Source organism: Nothoprocta perdicaria, unplaced genomic scaffold (genome assembly GCF_003342845.1).
Source record: "Nothoprocta perdicaria isolate Ctin4 unplaced genomic scaffold, notPer1 scaffold_61, whole genome shotgun sequence".
NCBI lineage: Eukaryota > Metazoa > Chordata > Aves > Tinamiformes > Tinamidae > Nothoprocta > Nothoprocta perdicaria.
The window spans coordinates 3,818,919-3,843,243 of record NW_020455877.1 but is presented as its reverse complement, the minus strand read 5'-3'; the positions used below and the strand labels follow the sequence as shown (position 1 = coordinate 3,843,243).

Here is a 24,325-nt window from a genome sequence, read left to right as displayed (position 1 = left end):
TTGGTAGACCAACCAAGTGTGAATTACTCTGGGAACCTCCAGAGCGGGACACATAAGAAAATACTTCTGATAGCTAAGGCTGGAAGCAGAAAGCAGTTATCTGTTGTATTGTGCTTGCTTAAGTCAGCAGCTCCATTAAATGCATCTTTGCCCCAAGGACTGAACCATTAGGTAATGCCACCTACTGATTGTGCTGATCAGTATGCTGATTGTCATCAGTTCCTGAGTGTTTCCAAAGATACCCCAAAGCCAAGGCTTATGTAAGACAAAGCATTTCAGTCCCTCTCCTGAAAGTGGAGGTCAGTGCAGTGTGCTGTGGCAGTGTGGACCTGGCACATAAAATAGATGCCCTGAATGTTTGAGCTCTTCAGCTCCTATACAGGGACTAAAACTCCATTGACATCAAGAGGCAAATGGGCTGCTCATAGTGACGAGGGCAAACAAGGTCCCACCGATGCTGCCTGAGCTGCCAGCTACGACACTAGTGAGGCGGTGGTGGCATGCTTGCTGTCCTCGACGGCACTGAGCACAAATAATTTTGGAGACTCCACATCGTGAAAGGGATGCTGTCCTGTTCCGTGATGGATTTTAAAGACAAATCTGTGTCTGCATTTTGAAAGTTTAAAAATCTTCTGTGATTAGGCTAATTGCTTGAAAAAAATTCAGCACTCTACTGAATGTGAAGCAGTAGAGGCATGAAAACTGTTCTCTTATTAAACACAGGACACAACTGCTAGTCAAGTTATCCTTCATGGATACTGCTCTCATCTGAAACATGCTTCCTCCACTGCATACAAAGGTTCAGTCTTCTTTATCCTTCTGACTGTACTGCTAGTACTATTTATCTGCAGGACCCTGAAGTTAAGAGAAGGAATCTCTCTGTTTCTAATGAATTCTGCACTGGGACTTTTGGGAGGGAAAGCTTAAATAAATAGATTATTTAATTTAGCAAATCAAATAGCTTTAGGAAACAGGATGCCCCCTTTATAAAAGGTGTCATGAAAAAGATCTTTTACTCTTGTCTTATTCTTATTGAATAAAGAGACTAAAAATAAATTCTCAAATCAAAGGTAGCCAATATATTCCTTATTGCTAACTGTGCTTTCACTTTTCTAAAGAAATACTCTAGCCATCCTTTCATATCTCCTACTCAGTTTCTAGAGAAAAAGCAGTCAATTCTGCATTATCTCAGTAGGACAGTTTTAATTTTAACACTATCTGCCATGATCTTTCTTTGTCCAGTTAACATTTCCTTGACCCAGAGTTCAACCCCTTTTACAAAGTAACCTCAGGCTTTGATAGCAGTAATTCTACCTTCACCCCAACTGATCCTGAATACATAACCTGAAGGCTCAAAAGAGAAGATTAGCAGACCTTACCCTAATTACTTGTTATTGTGTAGTTGTTAAAAAAGATTTTGGCTCCAGAAAATGAGGCTGAAGCCAGACAGAAGTTAGCCTGGGGTTCAAAAGTCTAGCAATCTTTGGCTCCACAGGCCTATAAAAGCAAAGTGTTGACTGAATGCAAACAGCCTGCCTTTTGAGGGGCCCCAGCAGAGGGAATGACAGCAGGCCATCCGTCATGAGCAACAGCGGGGGTCGCAGAAGTTCCTCTAATGACTCCTCACTGGCCTGTTAATGGATAGCTCCATTTGATTTCTCCTCCAGTGAGAATGTCAAGACTTTGTGAAGTCTGCAACACATAGACCTTTTCTTGCACTCTCTTCTCTGGGAATTTCGGAAAGGATGAGACAGATCGGATACACAGTTGGGAAAGGGTGCAGTAGGCTCTTAACAGTATAATAATCTTTCCTAGGTGCTTGGTTTTGGTTATTGTACTGATCACTTATCAGCAATTTATGAGGGTTGTTGCATCAGGGAGGGATAACTGGTTCCTCTGGTGAAGTGAGAAGTAGTCAGTCAACTCCTCACTTTCAAGCATTAAATGTTGTGTGGGGTCAAAAGGTTTTGCAAGGAATGCAAAGTTTGGAATATTTTTAATTAAGCTACATCCTTTGAAATTCTTTCAAGTCAATCTTCAAACAATTCAGATCTTAAATCAACACACTTTAAACACACATACACCTCTGGTAAGTGCCTTTATGCAAGCTTTACTGTGTAACACAGAAAGCAATTAATTTAATTTTATATGAGTCATTAAAAAGCTCCACTTGTTTTTGTGTTCTTTCACCATTCACTATATTAATGCTCCTTTCACTGAATAGCTGAATTCCTTATGCTATGTAAAGTTTATGCATCTGTGTTTCAGTGCGTTTACTATCTGAATGTTCCAATGTCTGAAATATAAGGCTGACCAGGGGGTTTGGGAATATCAGTGTTTTGTTAACCTAGACTATGTCTATACCTTTTTTTTTTTTTTTTTTAATAATCTATTTTTATGAAATGCCTGTTTCTTAGAGGGTTACTGATTGGGAGATATTTCTATCATCCTATAAATAGAAGCTTTAGTTAGCATACAAATAACCATACTCGTCATTAGAGTTTAAGACTCCTTTGGAAAGATTTGCTTGCCTAAGAAGATATGGGAGCTGGATGAATTCCACAATAAATTGCATAAAATAACAAAATTAAACCCAACCCAAACATTTAAAATGTACTAAATCCTTGTTAGAAGGTAGCAACCTATTTGGTTTCTGTCATGGCTGTCAGCTTTGGATCTGCACATTTTCTCTGTTATTTTTGTGACTACCACACATGGGACTCAAAGGACTCTGTTAACAAAGACCTTTGATCCCTGGATTAACTCTTCTAACACTCTTCTTAAACAACTAGGAAAATAAAATTATTACCTCATTATCTATTTTGGCCTGTATCTATAACTGGCCTCTGAACGGAAGGACTGGAGGAGCCATGTGACTCTCCTGAGTGAAAGTTGATTGCGAGGAATCACACCTATCAGTGTGAATAGTTCAAATTCCAGTCTTAAGCCTAAAGCGAGTTCAGCAAAGTCATTCTTTTGGGAGCTCTGGCGTCTGCTCTGGTCTCTCTGTGTCTACGTCTGTGCTACAGAGGCAGCTGCCCCAAAGAGTAATTTCTGACCTCAGGCCAAATAGTGCAAGATGACTCCTGTCCACATTGCTGAGGAGCAGCTCTCTTTAGAGCAGCACGGCCCTGTTCTGAGGAGGGCTTGGCCCAAGTCTCCTTTGGTCCTGTACGGCCTCAAGAGATAATCATTACATGACTGTGGTTTACTCATTCGAAGTATGTATTGCCCACTTGGAGTGTGCCATGGCAGTATGTAGGGGATTTGAGGACACAGAGTCTATTGGAATAACATCAGACAACTGACGTGGGCTGAGCGAGTTAAACTTGCTGCAGTCCAAGTCCATTTTGTCTGTCTGGAGCAGAGCCTGGATCAAGCTATTCTGTCAACGACGTCCAGGCTTCCTCTCCAAGGAAACCAGTCATTTCACTTCAGAAGGGAGCCTGCGAGTGAGCTAGCACATATGCAGCATGAATGATGAGAAGATCAGATGCTGACAGCAAACAGGAAGCTGAAATATGTGCCAGCATAGACTTCTGTTGATCTTTCATCTTTCATCCACTGTCTTTCATCCATAGTAAGGTATAGTTCATGTTTTAAAATATCCAGGAGTTATTCAGCTAGGGCCTAGCTTTTTCATCCTCATTATAGTTACTGCATAGATGCAACTATATTCGCTGTCAAACCTGGCCTAATCTGGAATGAAGGTGGTATCTAACGAAACTGTAATGTGGTTATCCTCTGAAAGCTTTGTACCTTTGACATTATACTTTGAGCAAGTTCAGTTCTAAATATGTAGCATATGCTGTTTTGTGAGAAGCAGAATAAGGAAGTCTAACTTCCTATGGATTTTCATCTGACATTCTCACAAGTAAGCATAGTTTCTCTCAAAAGTCCACAACACTTTCCCGCTTCTATCTGTCTCCATTCCTCTCATGTCTGCTAGGCTAGTCCTCATTTATTGCTATTTCCCCTAATTCTCTAATCTATCGTCCCCTTATGTCACTCCACATTCTTTAACTATCAGCTGGGATATCACGGTATTGTATATACTGTGGCATACATGTATGTTGATCAGATAGCTGACGCAAGCTTGATAACTGTCCAGCCAGAAGGTCTTGGTGAGCTCATGTTGAAACTTCTTGCTGAAAAGGTGAATATAAACTAATCTCTTTCCTCTACCAGTCTACTGATTTTCCAAGGCTTGTAGGAAACTTTTTCCTCTCCCTTTTTGTCAGTCTTGATTGTCAACAACTGTCAGTTTTAAAAACCACTGGGGTACGAGGCAAATGATAGAAAAACTGAGATACAAATGGGAAGACAGCACAGACAGAAAAGCTTCATTTCCTCAGGAAATGAGGCTAAAAAGACAGCGGCAGTGAGATTACCTTGGAACTCTGCTGGCATCCAGAGCAGAGAAGGAGATGCCAAACATGGCCAAGCTGTGCTTCAAAGTTGGCTTCTGCCAATTTTCCTCCAAACTCAGGGTGAACAGGAAGCTCCTCTACATACGATTTCTTTATGCTTTTTTTGCCAGACTTGCAAAAGGAATGGCACTGTAGTGTCTGGGAAACACTGATATCATGATCACCAACAGCAACAGACAGAATCAAAATGCTTCAGTCAAGAGGATCCTTGGGTATGTACTAATGTTAAATAAATATGTTAAGCATTATTTACTATTCCAACGTGACTAACACTTCCAGTACTTAACGCACCTAAGGTGATTTAACTGATGATAAAATGTTCAAAGAAACACTGTTTAGATATATATGGTGAAAATCTGTTCTCAATTATGTGCAGCACAAAACCTTTGAAGTCTACAAAGTTCAAACTCTGACACAGTACATACTCAAAACAGTAGCCTCCAGTGACCTCTTTCATTTGCACTTTTAATGAGTATTTTTGTGTAGGCAAAGCTGCAACTACATACATAACTTGGCTTTTGGATTTTACAACTTGAATATATGGCTGGACCAAGGATGTCCAGCACAGGATTTTGATCCTAAGCAGGATTTAAGTGTGTATCTCAGGAGGTTAAATCCAAAATCATGACAGAAAAACCCTTTTGGTAGAAAATCTAGTATGTACTTAGCTCCTTGGCCCCAAACTTTCTTGGTGTCCAAAGCTGTACTTCTATGTTATTCATAGAGAGATCTCTGAGCAAAAGGACCTAAGATAGTCTTTGTAGCAGTAGCCTTGCAGAGCTCTCCTGGAAGGGGTAGGGTGACTTCTAGGACAATGGAGTCATTCCTGCTCTTTCTCCCCAATCTAACTCTTTGCTGCACACTAGCCTGGCTTTGTCAGAAGGAGAGAAGAGTCTTTTTCATCCCAGACTAACAAATAGCCTGAATAGCCTACAATACTCTGTATTCATGCAATCTGACTCTTCAGGGAAAGATATGGCTTTAATTTCCTACAGGAAAAAAAAAAAAAAGGAAAAAAAAATCCTCTAACCACCAGGCCATAATCTAAAAGACAGGTTACTTCTCTAGGGACATCATACAAGGAAAATGTGTGGATTCATCGTATCTGAGGGAGGCAACCTGGGGTGGACCTAAAGGATTTTGAGAGAGCTTTTCCCTCAGGTACCTTAGCTTCCTCCCAAAAAAGGGGAGATTTCAAACACATCCTAATCTTGGTGCTTCTTATTGACTCACTCTACATGACTGCCTCCTAACTGGTCTGTTTAGACTACCTTTTTGAGCCACAGTTTGTGCTGCACAATAGCTACACATTGTACTGAGTGTTCAGGAGTCTAACAAAGTGTCATGTTCCTGAAGGTAAAGCACTGTGATTATAGCTTCATCCCATATCTCTAACAGGTTTGATGTAGCTGTTTAGGCCTGAACTGATGACTTAAGATGAAATTTGAGAAGCCACAGAGAGTATCACATCAGAAAAGCTTCTTGGTGACTTCCACAGGGTAGACAGGCAAAGCAGAAAACTCAAAAACATAGTCAATTGATTACTCTATAAATCAAGGCAATCCAAATCATTCAACAGTAAGGAACATGAGGTCTATAAACAACAGCTCCTCGCCATGAACAAGTTAAATCAATGATAAAGATCTAAAACACGTAGTGCGTCAGAGGTTTCCTTCTTTAAGCTTTCTTGTGTATTTGCCTGTCTCTGTTCTTGCAAAGACCTTTGACAACAGAAGCACAGAAGCAGAATGCTTTTTTTTTTTTTTTTCCAGGACAGCATATGCCTTTATTCAAAGAGTCAAAATTAACAGGCTTGAGTGCCAAAAGTCTTTCTGTAGCCACATCTCCTCTGTGCCACAGAAAGCATTGATGGCTTTTTGTTTGTCATTTCAACTGCATGGACTGGAAATATATGTGGCTTCACTGTGTACTTTCTCCTCCAGGCTTGAATCCCATTGGCCTTTTACAAGCTGGGACCCCTAGTAACCTCAGCTGAAGTTTGTTAGGGTGAAAGAAAAGTGTTATTCAATTGCTAGAATGCTATTCTAGGACTTTGGAGATCTTGCTTGTGATCTGTTCACAATATTTTTTACTTTTTTTTTTTTTTTTCCATAAGTCATTTTTCCCAAAGGAAGGTAACAGTACTTCACAGAACACAAGTGAAGATTAGTACATGAAATTTCTTCAGCAGAAGGGGAAAAAAACAAATGGCATACAAAAAAATGTTGCTGGTATATTAATTGTCCCAACAATCTCCACTCTTGCTTTTACAATTAAACCGGACAGTTGCCTAGCAGAGCTATAGTACTGAACAGAAATCTTGGCAATGTCAGCACATGCACTGAAGAAACACTATTATCTTTGTATTTTCTACCTATATTTTTTTAATGTCCTCAGAAAATAATCTTAGATTCAGTTGTTAGCAAGAGTGAGTCAAAAATGTAAGCTATCCTGCTCTCATTTAGGAGTAGAAGACTTCCTTTAGGACTAGAGAAAACGGTCACAAACTGAAGCGCCAAATGTTCCACAGGAACTTTAGGAAAAATTTCTTACCAGTGAGGGTGATAGAGCACTGGAACTGGTTGCCAAGAGAGGTTGTAGAATCTCCTTCTCTGGAGATCTTCAAAACCCGCTTGGATGCAATCCTGTGTAACATGCTCTAGGTGACCCTGCATGTGCAGGGGGGTTGGATTATAATCTATAAAGGTCCCTTTCAGCCTTAATGATTCTATGACTCTTTTTGCACATACTTTTTCTCTGGTCAAGGCAACAGAGTATATTTATGAAGGCAAATATGGAGTGAAGGCTCAAGGAATGAGAAAATAATTTTCCCATCTCTTCAGTACACTGCATACTGCGAAATACATGGTAAGAGAAAATACTCTGTCAAAGACCACATCTGTTCTTACCTTGTCTCACAAAATGATTTCAAATCTGTTTCTGAATTGTTGCTGCCAGTCAATGGGCTCAGGGGCTTACGTCAAAACTACAGTTGGGCCCCTGAGTGATCAAGGTTCATCCACCTACTCATGAAAAGCACCTCAGAAGATTTTAAGTGAAATGATGCCTGAAATCCATATATAAAACTTTAGTTTAGAAGTGATCCATTTGTTTAGAGGTGGATCTCTGGTGGCCATGTTGTTTTTTCTGATTTACAAATTCGCAAATCTACTCTATAAAACTATTGTCACACATCCCCCACATAAGACAAACTGTTCCAAAGCTTTTCCTGGTTCTGAGGCTAAACTCCCATGGCCAATTTATACTCAGTCATAATCATCCTGACATCATCCTCTAGTTCAACAGGTTTTGCTTTGTCCTCTGTTTTTAACCCAGAGATACAGCAAATATATCATCTGTGATATATTGCAAATACAAACCTCTGAGATATTGAAAATATATATAGCAAATATATAACTTCTCTAGTTTGGCTAGAAAAGTTATGTTCAAATACTTCTCAGTACTTTGTTCACTATATGTCTTTCAGTCTACGTTCATCTTTCTTGAACACAAACAATCAGATATGTATGCAGAGCAGGTTTCACAAGTACAACATGAATGTCTTTTTAACTCTCTTGGGAAAAGGATTCATGGGAATTGCACTTGCCTTTCTCATAGTTATATCACATTGATGGCTCATAAACATCCTGTGAGCAAATGATATGCTCAGTAATTTTTCCCTCTCATTTATTTCCAAACTCGTTATTAAATTAATAATTTCCTAGTGAAACTCTTCAGTTGCTTTATGCACATTCCATTCAAGCTGAAAAACAGCTATGTTATCAAAGAAAGGCATCTGAATGGCTTGATATGGTAAACACATATTGCATATTGTTTGATTTCTCCACTTATTTTCAGGTCTATAATTAATATTTTTTTTTCAAATGCCATTTACGTACTCTTACTAATTTAACAAAAACTCAAGAATTCTTGAAAGCATACATTTCTTTTTTCACAAGATGTTTTATCTGGAAAACTGTTTATCTGGAATATATTCGTAACTCTCTGAGAAGAACAAAACAGGGGGGCATTATTTTTTCCTCACCATTGATTTCCTCCCATTTTCTCTAATTAGGAGAATTTATTTTATGATCTATATAAATGTCGCCTTTGGAAAAATATTTCTTTTGAAAAAGAAGATAGTATTCTCCTTAGGTGTAATAATGAAACAGTAATAAAAAGATGTCAGAATGTGATACCTTGTTTGTTTTCCACTTTGAGCCAGTATTAGCTCAGTGACACTTATTTTAGGTACTTATCATTAAGAATTTATAGTGTCCATTTCAAGAAGAATGATGACAGCAAATAAATGATATATTTCTCCAGATATTGGTGATTATATTAGCACTGGCAGTCATAATGCAATCTCCTGAATTGCCCTATGGGACTATGAATTATTATGAGGTTTAAGGCTAAGATATACAAACTTGTAGTTTATGGATGGTTGTCTTATAAAATCATTGTAAAATCCTCACTAGTAGAGCTTTGCATGTAACTAAACAATGATCTGCTAATTGATCTTTAGAGATCACTCTAGGTCCTACTGAAATGAATGGAAAGATTCCCATTCATTTTGCTGAGAGCTGGGTCATGCCCTTTGTGGGAAAGGAGATTAGATCAGGAATATTCATGGAAATTAATGTCAACAAAAAGATATCTAAAAATAATCTACTAGAAATGCTTATGCAAAAAGTCTGTGTAACTCACCTTGCTTTAGAGAAACTGTTTTTGACCAAAGCATATAGTAACAGCCTCATTCGCTGGAGATAAATAAGTTTAACTAAAGTAAGATCTTTCTACAAAGCTTCTGATTTCCTAGCTTAGTAGTGGCAAAGTGGATGTTTTGAGAATCAAACGAAAAAAGAATTGCATGGAGCAAGAATTATCCTCTAGCTCAATGTTTTGTGTAAGCAAGGATGGTTGTTCTTTCTTCATGTGGGGACCTTGAACTGCTACTATTTGAATCAACGAACCAAATCCCTATGGCAAGAATTTGTAATACCATTTTTCCTCTGGGTTTTGTCACAGAGAAGGACTTATATCATACATTCATCAGAGATTTAAACAATTTACATAGAAGTTTGTAAAACTGACAAATACATAAAGCCACTGAAATTTAAAATAAATATTACATATGTGGAAAGTAGAAGGAAGTAGAATATCTTTTAGAAGCTAACTCTCTGCTTCCTTCAGACCTTTTAAAGAAAACATTTCTTTTCAACTGGGATATAACCTGTCCTTTCAGTTAGTCAGTTAATACTGTAGATATGATATAATCACTAACATGAAGGTGCACTTAGAGTTTATTTCTATGTTTAATAGCCTGATTTGATGGATAGAATTTTAAGTTTTGCTCTTCTTGTGTTGTCATTCATGTTTTCAAGAGAAATAATGGAGATGATGAACCATAAAAGAGGCAGCCGACATGAAGTTTTGGAAGGGTATGAAGATCAAGGACTAATTAGGAAAACAGATGATGAGCAGAAGCAGAAAACAAAAGATGAATTTGCGATATTTAACAGAAGATGCAAGTGTTTGCTTTTAGACAAGCCAAATGGGGAGGTCAAAAATACAGATTTATTGCCTTATTTATGCTCTTCGTCAAACTATAAAAATAATCTATCCCATGTTGGAGACCTCACCTGATGTGGAGTTTGCAGAGGGCTCCACAAATCCCACACCTGGCATTTCAGCAGAGCCCAGGCTTGTGGGTAGGCTGTGGGCCGTTATCAAGTGTATTTACCCACAATGTGTAACTCCTGACTCAGAGAGCTCGTTTTACAGCTTTCTGAGAACATACAGGGAGTGCCTGGGTGTGGGATTGCCATTCTGTCAGCAAAACAACCAAAATGAGATTTATAGCAAGGAGTGTTTGGAGCAGGTATCTTGTTTGTGAATGAACATACTGTATGGGCTTAGGGCAGCTACATCCTCTTTTCTGTTGTTTGCTGGGAGGCTGTGGTTCAGGGCATAAGTGGAACTATTTTGTGTCTCTACAAACTGAAAATGGAAGTCTAGCCTAGAGGGAATAGTTCGATAGATAGCTCAGAAGTTCAGTAAATTTGGCAAATTAATTTTTACGCAGCATGGCAGCCTGGTGGAAATAACAGCTGATGGCCTGCTGCTGGTTTACAGATGGGCACAGATCAGGCCAGCAGGCTTTGGAGTAAAGTGATTGTTTCAGAAGCCGATGGACCAAACTTAAAGAAGCCAATTTAGAGGAGTGCAATGAATATAACGGGGTATGTCACAGCTTCTGGCAGGACTGACTGTCCTATATATCCTAACAGCCCAAAACAAAGATGTGGATCAACATCCACGCATGGTGAAAGGGCAGAGTGGCTGCATTCATCTTGCCTTAATGAAAATAGGCTGCTTTTCTTGGGTGGTTTTGTCAAGTATGTTAGAGAGGCTACCCATACGCAGCAGCATGTTGTGTGGTTACATTGACTCTCCAGTGAAATGCAAACATTTCCCAGGTTTTCCCTGGGGAGACTCTATCAGGTGAGACAATCGCCTTTTGTCCTGAGCCAACATGACTAAGGGCCCTAGATGCTTTACCTGGAGCAATGGGCATACTAGTGCAAAAGCAGAGGCAATGCTTAGGGCTTAGGGTCTTTGTTCCTACTTTATGGGATGTAAAGAAGGAAGAGAAGAAGTAACAAGAGCAAGAAAGACATGAAGGACAGGCACCAGCCACCACCCTCCAACTTTCTCTGGGATGAGGCAAGTGCAGGACATGCTATATAATCCCCCACCTGATTTTGCGACAGGGACAGCAGATACAGAGCTTTAGTCCCCAACACAGTAGAGAAGCCACGCAGAACACCTTGCTTAATACCAGACAGAGTTTTGAGACTGGTGTATTTACAGAAAACAGACCCAATATGGATTGACATCCAGGTTGAAATCTGTGGTGGTTCAGGTGTCTCAGGTTCAGGGCAATAGTATCCGACGGGAGGATAGGTGCTAGAGCAGCAGCTTTGGCCAACAAGTCTGTCAGAATCCCAATTTTGACCTTTTATCTAAAGAACCTTTTAAGGTTTCTGAATTTTGACTAGCATTTTAATGTGTTCTGAAACTTTATTAATAAACTGTTGGCATTATTGTGTCAATTGTATCATTTGGATAAGAAGCTTTACTCCATGCTTAAAACCGAATGCATTTGTTGAGTCTATTTTTAAACTTTAAACATGAAATCTAAATATATTTCTAGACAGTCAGAAAGGTGATTATCTCTGTTCTCTCCATCTAAGGCAATGTGCTTTCCTAATAATGTTATTTATAGCTAGAGGCTGTTAAAGTGTAGCACAGACAGTCTGCCTACACAACATGTAAAACTGCTTGCTGGAGTAATTACTCATTTTTCTTGAGCAATATGGTAACAGAGATGGCTGAATACTAAAAAGGCACTTCCCTGGCTTCTTACCTACATGTCCTAGAATCTCAGTTCAGCTCCAGATGTGCTAGATCTGAGGGAACTTGGTGTGCTATGCTGTGTTCCCCCTTAAAATTTTTGCAAATGACTCTGATTCACAGATTCTTGTTGCAATTTTCTTCTGACAGAAGCTGCAAAGTGACCTCAAACTTCTCAGACTTTAATAACATTTTTACAAGTCCATAAGTGAGTCACACAGATGGCTGGAGAGTGACAGAGAGCACACCACCTACCTTATAACTGATAGGCTATGCCTGTAATTTGAGCTTTTCGTACCCAAATCAAATACTCTCTATATGGATTTGCCTCAGGTGCTCCTGGATGACTTTTAAAAGGACTGGTGAAGAGAAGAAATATTGGGAACCATGATTCTGTAATTATAAGACTTAAAGAAAACAATAACATTCCCAATAGAATGGTGAAGTATAAAAAATATATGAAAAGGGAAGTTTTTCACACAGAACAAAACCACTTGACGGAATTCATTGCCACCAGATATTTTCAATCTGAAGAAGCTGATCAATTCAGTTCAAAAAAGGATAGAATGAACTCTTCCAAGAACATCACTTGCCAACTATTTTGAATGCAATCTCTGGCTCAGGAAGTCCCTCAGATGATTGTCAAAAACAAATTGAATATCTCAAGGAAAGATCACTGAATTAATTGCTTGTACTTCTATTATTGCTTAATCAACCTTTCTTAGTCAGAATCAAAATGGATATATTAGGCTGAATGGATTTTTCATCTAACCAAATATATTTGTTTTTGACTTTTAAGTTCCACTCCTTGCCTGTCAAACAAACAACTTTAGGAGATTTTATTTTAATAAATAGGGAGAGTGGAAGGCACATAATCTCAAAATAGAAAAGCAGGTCATGATAAATGAGGAAATATGCATGCTCTTTGAACTGATAAAGTTATCTTTTTAGGAGGGTTAGATTAATAAAGAGTTCTTAGGGAAGTCATTAGGCAAGTTAAAATATGGAACTTAATAATGAGTATACCAATAAACCAAGATTACAGTGCATAATCACACCTAAGCAAATTGTTAATCAAATAGTGTTAAATATTCTGTCAAGGGCAGGAAAAGTATTATCAAAGAACTCTAAAATCTGTAGAACTGGTCAGGGAGAGCAGAAAGAAAGGATCTATTTTTGCAGATGGATGGAAAGAAGGATAAGTAATTTGACAGGATTAAGAAAAGATAGTTAGAAATAAAAAAGGAAAGAAAGAATAACACCCAAGAAAAATGGTCCATGTTCTATGTGCTTAGTACCTTTGCTGAAAAAAAAATAATTACACATTAGAGAGATGGCTTTTGGATTGCTTTAATCATGTTTCATCATACAGATGTCAAAGGAAAAATGGAAAAACTGGAATTTGCCTTGAAAGACCTAAAAATGGCACAGGAATGGAAAAAGTAGCAATAACACACTGGAAGTATAATGTATAGGCTAAGGTGTTGGGCATTATTTGAGACATCTACACTGTCCTTGGCTCTGAGTGGAATTTTCTGAGTAGTCATGAACAAATCATCAGTGTGCTTGGCTTCTGTATCTGCTCACGCTTCTTGAGGAAGGAGTAGTCTCACCTTTTAGTAGTCAGACTCAAGATGCTATCATCTCAGCTATGACATGTTGGCATCTCTGTAAACCAGGTGATACATGCAGAAAGCAAGACTGAACAAAAATCAGTATCAAATCCATCATTTTTATTCCAGGAAAACAGGAAGCAGCTGGAAGAAGCTATCAAATTTCTAAAAGCTGACAATATGTTTATAAAGGCATTGCTAAAACATTGCAGCAATTTTCACCATATAAGGCAAAGAAAAGAAGCAGATACAGGAAATATATATTTTTTTTCTCGATTAGAAGCAAAACTACTGAAAAGAAATGGAGATATTACTGGAGCATGTTGAAGAAAGTGAGAACTGGGAAGAATAATACAACTCCAGTACCAGGAGGAGTTCTTTTTGTTGTCCCCAGGCAAAAAAAAAAAAAAAAAAAGTCCAAGTTAAAATACTTGAACTGTCATTTGGAACGAGGTACGCTTCAGCATTCTCCCGAAGTTAATCTTGCTTTTACCATTTCAGTTGCTTGTAGGGAATAGCCAAGAAACTATTGACTTGAGTAACTATCCTATTAGGGAAAGCAAAGCTGTTCGTGTAGATCGCCTTTGAAGCACTGGATGAATTATGATTTAATTATGGCTATTAAATATGAAGTCATGCATGACTAATTGGAGGAATTTCCAGAGAGATTTTTAAAGGGAAGCCAAGAGCTTCACAATCCTGGACATCTAAAAAGTTTTCTATGGCTTACAAGCGAAAGGATTGCAGATTTGTTTAGACAGCACAGGTTCAGGAGCTAGCTCTGCACGTGGGTTATCTGGGGGACTTGCAGCAGCACAGCTGTTATCATAGCGCTCTGCCTCTCAATCAGGGCTAATTAGCCTGAGCGTTGCAGCAGCATAACTGATGCTGCTTCTAATGAATGGGAGATATCTTGTTTAGCCACCACTCAGGTATCTCTGTCACTGCAGAGAAGACAATGATCATCTGAGGTTAGACTTAAAATATGTTCAGGAAGTACGAAGAAGTGTTTGGACAATCTCCTCTAAAGAACAGATATCCATCTTCCCATGCAAGATATCCCAAATAAAAGGCAAAGTTACTCAGAGTGGAAAGAGATGTGATGATGGAATATTTTCAATCAGATACAGTCTTGCTGCAGTGTTACTAACCAATCTGCCTAATTTATTTCTCTTAGGTGATATGTTGTAAAGGAAATAAATCTCTGCAATGGGATAGACAGGTTTTTCTGGTGCACTTTGAATACTAATGAAGTCTCGCCTAGTTCCTTGTTCTAGGAAAACTCTAGGAAGAGTTTTAGACCAGGACAACACAACAGGGCACCTTTACAATAAAGTTAGCCTGGATTAGCCAACATAATGGAAAATGACCATCAGTATAACTATAGCTCAGTATCTCCAGTTCAGTTCCAGTCAGTCATACATATAAATGAGAAAAGACTGATTATTATTATTTTTTTTTTAATGAGAGTTGACCTTCTTTTGATGGCCACTAGTTGGACTGGTACTTTAAATATTCATTCATGTCATAGATAGATCCAGGTTATGGAGCACAATCGGGGTTGGGATGAGGGAGTACAATTGAACAGATTTATATCTGAAATCAGCATCATTTAAAGGAGATACCAAGTCAGAGGGAAGGGAGGGAGGGAAGGAAGGAAGGAGGGAAGGAAGGAGGGAAGGAGGGAAGGAAGGAGGGAAGGAGGGAAGGAGGGAAGGAGGGAAGGAAGGAAGGAAGGAAGGAAGGAGGGAAGGAAGGAAGGAGGGAAGGAAGGAAGGAAGGAAGGAAGGAAGGAAGGAAGGAAGAAAGGAAGGAAGGAAGGAAGGAAGGAAAGTATTGATGGTGAAGACTACCTGAAAGAGCAAAGAGGAAAACAACAGGTCTCAAACTATGTCTGGTGGAGTTTGTGCATTCAGTTTCTTACTACTGGTTAAAATGCAGTTTGGATCTCTTGCCTCCATGGTCCCAGTTTGGAAGGACTGAAAATGTTGGCAGTAGGTGACAAACCTTAACTTCTTGTTTCCCTCTTTCCACTGTCAGAATAACATGTTCAGAAAAGATGAAGCCTGCAACATGTACGTATCCTGGCATTCAGCAGGAGAAACCTTTAGGTGTATGAGTTCACTAGAGTATGGGAAACATGGCTTCGCTGTAGAGCTTTGAATATTCAGCACTTTGTTCCCAAAGCTGAATAAGACTTCCTCTATGGGGTGCTTCCTCTATAGAGAGCAAGGTGGGGTTGGAGACAGGCACTCTCAGGGAGTGATACACCAAAGACAACACACCAACTCCCAGCACTCCTCTGGCACTCCTAAATATTAGTGGCATCTGATTTTTAATAAGCTAAATCAAGCTGCATCTCTGCTGACAATCAGTATGTGTGTGCGTGTATATGTGTGTGTATTTTTTATCTCAATGTGACTCATATTTCATAGTTGTCACTATGCTTGCTAAATCATTTCTCCAAATTCCCCGAATAGTTATGCACCCATATATGTTTAAAATGGAAGGACTATGACAAATAATTTCATTAGACACACTGTATATTCGAGGAAATAGAGAAGGTTCAAAAAGAATGATACAGAAGAACTGTATTGAAAGGAGTAGGGAAAGCAGGTGTTGGAAAACAAGGTGGCCTTGTTTTCTTTGATATTACTCTCGAAACATTTCTAGATGAGGACTAAGGAAGATGTCTCAGAGTTGTTGGGACTACTGTCAGAGGGAAATCAGATAAGTTGTCCTGTTAAGATGGTATTTATTTAAAAAAAGATTTAAAAATATGCAGTATAAATAAAGCTTTCTAATGAGAAAGAGAACTAATATGTGCACACAGTTTTAAATGGAAAATGAGAAAATCTGGGAAAAGAAAAACATAGCTGGAGAGAAAGCAACCCCAAATCAGGATTTCTGAAACTCCATCAGAAAACATGCTGTAATTTTCCAGAGCAAAATGGTGGCTCTCTGCAATTGAAAGTGAAATGTAAATAGTTGTGCGAAGAATATGATCTCCCAAACTATGTCTGGTACATTAGTAACATTTAAGCTGTGATAATGCATTAACTCTCAGTCTAAAGTGCTACTGTGATATATTTCAATGACCCAACACCAAAACTCATTTCTGCATCTAGACAGAGCCAACAGGACAAAACCTGTCCAAACCTGGAAACCATTAGCTTAGAGACACACATTTCAAAGCCATGTGCCAAGATACAGTAGTTGGAGAAACAGCAGGTGTTACCTCTTAGTATGTGTCACCAGTTGGAGCTTTTCTGATGCAAGTATCCTGGTGCCTTGTGTATTAGAGTTGCTACAGCAAAATATTTGTCCTCAGATATCACTACCCTGATTATTTCTGGTCACGTCATACACCAGAGAAGAAAAGGGGAATCTCAGGTTTTACTTCTCTTTTTGTTTCCATGGACACAGCTTTCTAATTCTGTACAGAACCAAAATCTGCTGCCTTCATTAACTCTGTTCTTGGAGCAAACTTCCCTGTCAGCTTTTACAAGTCATTGAGGTAATTTGGGGAGAAAAAAAGCAACTAAGAAAACAGAAAATAAAACAGAAATTGGAAAATGAGCCACTTACTACAATTCCAAGTAAACAGGAAGTTATTGGTTAAGGCTGAATAGAAAGCATCTTTTAATAAATGTTCTTAGATCAAATTTTATGAGGAACTACAATTTAATTCAAAAGCTCTGTCCTGATTTTTTTCAAATAGCTCTTAGACATTATGCTTTTATTTTTCTTGCTAGAACAGCTTGTTGAATATCATGTTTAATCCATGCTTGCACCTCTTGCTTGCCAGGAATCTGTGGCAATAAGACAGCCACGTTTGTCAAAAAAAAAATGATGTTCAGGCATTCCTCATCTTGAATGCCTCCTACTCAACACTTTGTTAAAATAACTCTCAGTAATTTCCCATCATTTTACTGTTTCTCAGTGTGCAGAAACTTTTGTTCCTCATGAGAGACTAAACCTATGATGTTTCAGATATTTTAAAATGAAAACTCTTATTCTCCAGCTGTGTAATGAGTTGTTGACTAGCCTCGGGTTCGCAGCAGCCCCAGAATCTGCTCAGGGTTAAGGAAAGGATTTATTCATTGAACAGCAAGGCCAAGGGAACACAATAGGGTCAGGCTCCATCTGTACCATTTGCTGCAGAATTTCCTTCCTTCCCTGGACTGATGGGGCCTGCTGCTTGCCAGCTGCCAATTCCCACTGTCTTCCTTCTGCCAAAAAACATGCAGAGGTAGGTAGGATGTACTGGAAAACTGAGGTCTGGGAAAGAGGAAGGACTGCACTGTGCCAGAAATGTCAGGGATCAGGGAGAGGTGAACAAAAAGGTGTGAGTTTGGTATGCACCATAGAGTCCAAGGTTACATGTGCAAGGGTGTCTTGGGTGAGAACAGAAAAATGAAAGGACTTAGGAAGACAGATGTAGGGAGAGGGGAGAAGAGAGCATTTAGAACAAGCATACGCATCTTTAGGGTACTGATATTAAGTAAATTTGGAATTCCACATCATCCATTAATATATATATTTCTACCTAATAGTGCGTTTAAGTCATAAGAGTAAATTCTGGGCTATGTTTGAACAGTTTTTACATTGCATTATCATTGGTTGCTGGAGGATTTCTTTCTGCATAATAAGACTGTAAAGTAGGTACTTAAAGATACACACCAGCCACCAGTTTTCCAGGTAGTTAACATACCATCTGCAGGATTTGTTTCTTTTTTTTTTTTTTTTTTCCTGTAAGCTTTATATACAGGTAGTTAAATGTATGTTTTAAGTATCCTTTTAGACAAGTAAATATTTCTAAAGGGGACTAATATGCCTGTTCTGTGTATTTTTTAAGGTAAACTTTATCAAACCTGCTAGAGGGACTTGCTTTGACTAAAGAACAAGAAGCTGTGGTCCAAAGGTTTTTCTTTTTCTTTCTGCCAGTGGTGTTATGGTATATGAGAGACCTAGAATAAAACCAACTCTTCAATTAAGATGATAGTTTCTTCTCATCATAACGTAAACTGCAAATTAGCATCAGTACAGCACAGCAGAATTCAGTTAATGGAAGACTGGCCCTATTCCATAGAGGCATACTCCCCTTCTCATTGCCTTCCAGATACCCAAAGATTTATTGAGGTTGTCCAAAAGAACCACTCCTCTTTGAAAACATCTTTCTTAGAGTCTTCAAAATCAGTCAGCCCTTATAGAGGCTTGCCAATGATAAGAAAACCTATCCAAAGCATCTAACCTTAAAGTTTTGCACTGCAAGGCCCAGATAGCATCAGTACCTCTCAAACCTCCTCCAAATGTGACACAGTTTTACTTTATCTTTGTGTGATCTCCAGAGATGGCAGCAGTTCAGTTTCTTTTGGTCAGGGGAGGAAGAACCAGCTAAAATTACTGCAGCAGCTGTTTAAACTCATGCCTCCACCCTGGAGGACCTGGGCTGCTGATGATGCCTGCACTCTACATTTTGCAACTCTTCCTCCCCTGAATCCTCTTGCAACCCCTAAAGGAGGCCACAACCCATAATTTGAGCAAAAATGATATATACACAGAGGTCAAGTGGAGATTTACAATCCTGTTTTGGAACTTGTCTGCAGAGGTAAAGAGGAAAGAACTGTGTACATGTGTAAAGTTCTTAAAATATCTTAAAAATATCAGCTTGTGGTTACTGTGTGCATATGTAAGCACATGTATGAATGCATATAGATATGTGAACATGTGAGAATAGTAAACTTACAAAACCCACCTCATATAATAGAAAAACAGACAGAAGTCATAGAAATGTTGATTGGAAGGAATCTCTAGGGGTCATCTAGTTTGTCACCAGGGGTATGTCTAGAGAGACACCAGGTCTATCTGCCACGAGCAGTAGATCAGATCATCCATGGCTTTGGATCTGCACATTCACACACTACTGAGCCGGGTGGTAGCATTTGCCTGAGTGTGTGTTTGTGGGCACAAATCACACACTAGCCCTACCACTACCTGTTATATCAACAACTGAAATCACTGTGCGTGCTTTAATTGTGTATGTGCTACTCTACCTGTGTATGTGCTAACCCATGGGATTTTGAAAAAGAAACAAAACAAAACAAAACAAAAATCAGGTTCCAAAGTGTGGACATAAGATATCTGTTTCCTTTAAATCATAATTGTTCCTGGCTTCAGTTTATTTTTATCAAATGCAGCAGGAAGTGAGTGTCAATAAAAGGGTTTTACTGTAGATAGGCATTGCTGAAGTATACAAACATTTATTAGAGGTAGTCATGGTAACTGGGACAATGTATTAAACAGACTTAATATGCAATTCTAATAAATGAGTAATACTTTGCTTCAAAGTTAGAAACTTTTGACTATCCCAGTCATTAAACTGATTTTTCAGAACTGGTGTCAAATATATTACTGGGAATATGAGTACAAACTACTCACAGAATTACTTAAGTATAAGTAATTTTAATCAATTAAAAAATTCACCCTTCAGAGAGTGGGGACTATCTCATTCTACATAAGAAAATGATAACCTCAGTTAAAAAACCTCACAGGCATGTTATAAAAATACTTCCAGAATCAGATTATCTTGGATTTATAATACTTATCTCCCTTCAAACCAGAAATTTCTCTCCACTAGGAACAACAGTCTGACTTAAATTTGTTACATCATTGATTGATGCATTCAAATTTCACAATGCACTCACATCAATACTTGCTATGAAAACTGTCTGCAGATGCAGAACTGGGTGTTTGCCATTGAACTTCCACCAGCAGACTGTACAAACACTTCTGTATAGAAGATCACTCCTTTGATGAATAATTGCATTATTCTAGTGAGTAGCACTTTAATTGTCTTTCTTCTGTGATCAGCAGAACCTACTCAGCTCAACATGACAATCTCCTGTCATCTATGTTTTTGCTCCTGGTCATCATTAGAAGAATGAAAACCTCAAAATCAGTCAGACTGTATGAAAATAAAATGGTAAATATATTTTCCAAAATGCTGAAATCATTTTATCCTGGTTCCTTGCTGAATTTTATTTTATTTGGTACCACATATGAATACTGAGTTATTATTCCTGGGTGCTTAAGACATCAAGCTGACAGATTTGCTATTATCATAGAAAAACAACAACACAAACCTATTCTCTTAAGGGAAAGTCTTCTCCATCCCTTTTACACTGACTGATTTTTGCAATATCTTAGGCAGGTGTTAGAAAAAGAGGCCAATTTTGTACCTCCTTTTAGAGGAGGCCTTTTAATCTTTTACGTCCGAAGTCTAACCAATGAGATATGTGTAGTGTGGGTGGGAATGTGAATGTCAAGGCATCACCCTGCAAGTCCCTTCCCCTTTCTTCAGATCTGAACCGTGGATCATGCACAACTTCTAATCTTCAAATGATTCAGTTTGAATTCTTATTAGTATTCCTACCTCAGCCTGGTTTTAGAGAGAAGTAGATTAGCAGAGCAGGTATACAGCATTCTGCACATATCCACAATGATTCACAACTCTGGTGTCTCTATGTTTGCTAGTGTCATGTCACCAAAAAGAAGAAATGAAGTGCTACAGAAAATTGCATTCCAGATGAAATTGGAGAGGAATTTGAGATAAGGAAAACCCTCAAGAAGCAGAGTGAGAAAAGAGGACAGTGGTTGGTACAGAGTAGGGAGACTGTGGCTGGAAGAGTTATGTAAAGATTAGGAAGGTCTGTGAGGGTGAGCTCTGCAAGCACAGACCTGGCTTTGTTGTTGCATGTGAAAGCGGGTCCTTGTGACAGTCTTTAAGTCCTGTGTTTGCAAAGAACTTTCTGTTTTTTTTTTTTTTATTTTTGCAGGAAATAACAATTTCGTTTCTTCTGCCCTTAGTGTCCTGGTACCCTGAAACACAGTCACCTGATGTCTGTCTTCTGAGATAAGGGCAATGGAGGCATGTGCTTACATGTGGTGTCTGCAAAATACGAATATTTTTAATCCCTCTGGATATAGCCATATAAATAAAATTGAACCACTTTTGCCATCCTTTTATTTCACTTGAACTAATCTGAAGGAGAGCTGAAGGAGCAGCCTGAATGAGCACAATGAGGAAATAAGTGACTGAACATCTACCTGTTTCATCAGTGGAAATCAAAAAAAAAAAAAAAAAGAAAAAGATTGACATGCATTCCTAGATGACAAACAATCAAGGCATGTGTGTAGCTCTTGTTTTGACATGCAGCTGGCTGATCGGGACTGATTTGGCACCTTCAATAGCATTGCGTACACCATGGACAATTCCAGCCTCTAAAAAGCCTGGGTTGAAGCAGCTTTTCCCATGTCATGAAGAAGGTATTTTTTATTTGTCATATAAAAGCATTTCAGATCACAGCAAATGCCTTCCCCAGTTTAGTTAAGTACCAGTCTCATCTTTCTTGGTCATGATAAATAATTGGCACCTGTTAGAAACTATCACTTCCCGTTTCTGTTATGATCTGCTAATCTAAGGTTAATGTCATTACAGGAACTAGCTGCAGCTAAGATAGCTCCTCTAAGACAAATATCACTCATATTTGTCAGCAAGATGCTGACTGACTCCTGTGTTGCCTTGAAAAACACCGACTTCTTTAAAATGGTTCTATTATCCTCAGCTCCTTGCTGCAACTCTTCTATGTCAGACTAAGCTAAAGGGAGATCCACCTAGGTCCAGGAAAAGGAGGCATAAGATTTTAAGAGCAGACCTTAAATTCAGTTTATCACTGTTGTTTTCTCTGGCTTGGAGGAAAAATGAGGACCAATACTGAATGCTCACGAAAATGCAAAGTTGGAAAACAAGATTTAGACATTGGAAAGAGAATGCAGAAAGTTCCCTGGTTATTCCAGAAAGAAGCTGAAATGCTGAATTTTTATTAGTAAGCACTTTGAAAGAAGATTTAAATGAATGTGTTCAGTAGGCCCTTATAATGGCCTTCTGAATATAATTATATAATAATATACCATCAGCTAGTACCATTGGGTTTCTAAAAATCCATGAGAAATAAAATACTGTACAGCAAAATCTTTGGAATAAGTGCCCAGTCCTTCTTTTTTTGATGAAGGCAAGATGTAAGCATGCCAGTCGGTCATTAATATCACTGTGTGCATCTGCATCAAACAGTGTGAATAATTATTAATAATAATAAAGCAATTGTGCTACATCTGTTGTTAAAAAGTAACAAATATTTTGTGACAAGAACAAATCATTTAAAATGAAAAAAAAAATTCTCAGTGACACTGTAAGCTTGAAATGGCAAGTGTTGCCATAAATTCTGCTTCCTCATAACATTGATTGCTTTCATGTAAGTTGCTCATTTACATTAATTTATGATATAGCCTGTATGGCAACTGGATGCTAATGGTAGTTAAAGCTGCAGGAGAACAAGCTTCTGCTTGTGAGCGCTTACTATCTTATCTCCAATATTGTCTCAATGTTAACCTTTGCATTATTAAATTTTTGCATTTTATTTCTTTCACAGAGAATCACAGGATCACAGGATGATTGAGGAATCTCTACAGATTGTCTAGTTCAACTCCCCCCGCTCAAGCCTTTCCATGACTTGTCTCAATAGATTGACCAGGGCAGCTACAGAGACCATACTATTGGGTTTCTATGGATCCTGAAAACTCCTGAATTCTGAGCCTGAGCCCTGGCTGTGAGGTTTCTGAAGTTTATTCCAAATGCTGCAGAGTGTATATGTATAGTTCAGGATTGCCTAGTGATACACGTATGCACACAGTCCTCTAAACACAGTCATCTGGGAGTATCTATGTATAGACAGATATTTCTAGATAGAAATATAGACACATATATTTATATTTCTGGCACAGATATATGTAAATATGCATATTTAGAAATTCAATGGATTACAGTGACTGTACTACTAAAATATATTGAAGATCTAAATGGGAAGTCATCACTGAAACAAGAGAAAGGCAGTACATAAATCATCCCTTAAAGCATGTTAGAGGAGTATGCCATCTCCAACTCTGTACTTAAAAAAAATTCCAACCTTTAAACTATCCTTTTCTTGTAGATCAAGATATGATAAAATGACATCTGTTTTGTGCATCATAACTCTTGCCCAATCAGCATTTACAGTTATAGAGAATGTATATATTTATCAAATCCTGGGCAGAACGTGCAAAATTCTTTTCACATTCAATAGCATGGTGTCTTTGACTTTTTGTTTTCAACAATCATTCTGTACAAGCTGAGCATGAAGGACTTAGGCTATGATTCAACTCCCCTTCATTTTATGTTTGCAGTGTATAGTGGAGAATCAAACTGAATGATTCTACATACTAAATCATTCAGTATTTCACTCTGTGGCACTCTGATGGCCTAAAGAAAATATGCGTGTTTCTTGGGACTCACTTTATTTGAAAGTAAATAATACTTCCTAAAGGAAGACATATTTATGACTAGAAAAAGAAGACAGTGGCTTGTGCATGTGTGATCCACTCTGTGTATATTTATTCATCTACCTGCTTGGGCAATATGTACATAATAATGTGGAATAATTCAAATAAAGCAAACTGCTCAGTCTTTTTTAATGATGAAGTATAAAAGAATGTGCATAAAGGATTTTTATACTGAACTTCCTTTCCTCTTAAGCTAGGAAGGAATGAAAAACCTGCAATGTTTCTTTATAACTCCAGCAAATTTGGGTATTTTTAGCCTGATCTGGACAACAATAAAAATGTATTCCTAATATTCTTACAGCACCAGGCTTTTATAGCAATCCAAATAACTCCTCCAAAACCATCCTGTAGCATCTTTTAGATGAAAAACAGAAAGCCAAACTCAGTGGTTACCCTCTGAGCTGGCCTGGAGCATAGGACACTATTAAT

The 24,325-nt window shown here is 38.3% G+C and overlaps 2 long non-coding RNA genes across 2 annotated transcripts; both read left to right on the top strand.

The window, feature by feature from the left end:
• Positions 1-4,625: 4,625 nt before the first annotated feature.
• On the top strand, positions 4,626-21,545 carry LOC112956245. Its single transcript, XR_003251010.1, has 3 exons — positions 4,626-4,642; positions 20,333-20,444; positions 21,329-21,545. It is a non-coding gene; the product is annotated as an uncharacterized LOC112956245 (long non-coding RNA).
• Positions 21,546-21,633: 88 nt separating this feature from the next.
• On the top strand, positions 21,634-23,917 carry LOC112956224. Its single transcript, XR_003251007.1, has 2 exons — positions 21,634-21,787; positions 22,951-23,917. It is a non-coding gene; the product is annotated as an uncharacterized LOC112956224 (long non-coding RNA).
• Positions 23,918-24,325: the final 408 nt, after the last annotated feature.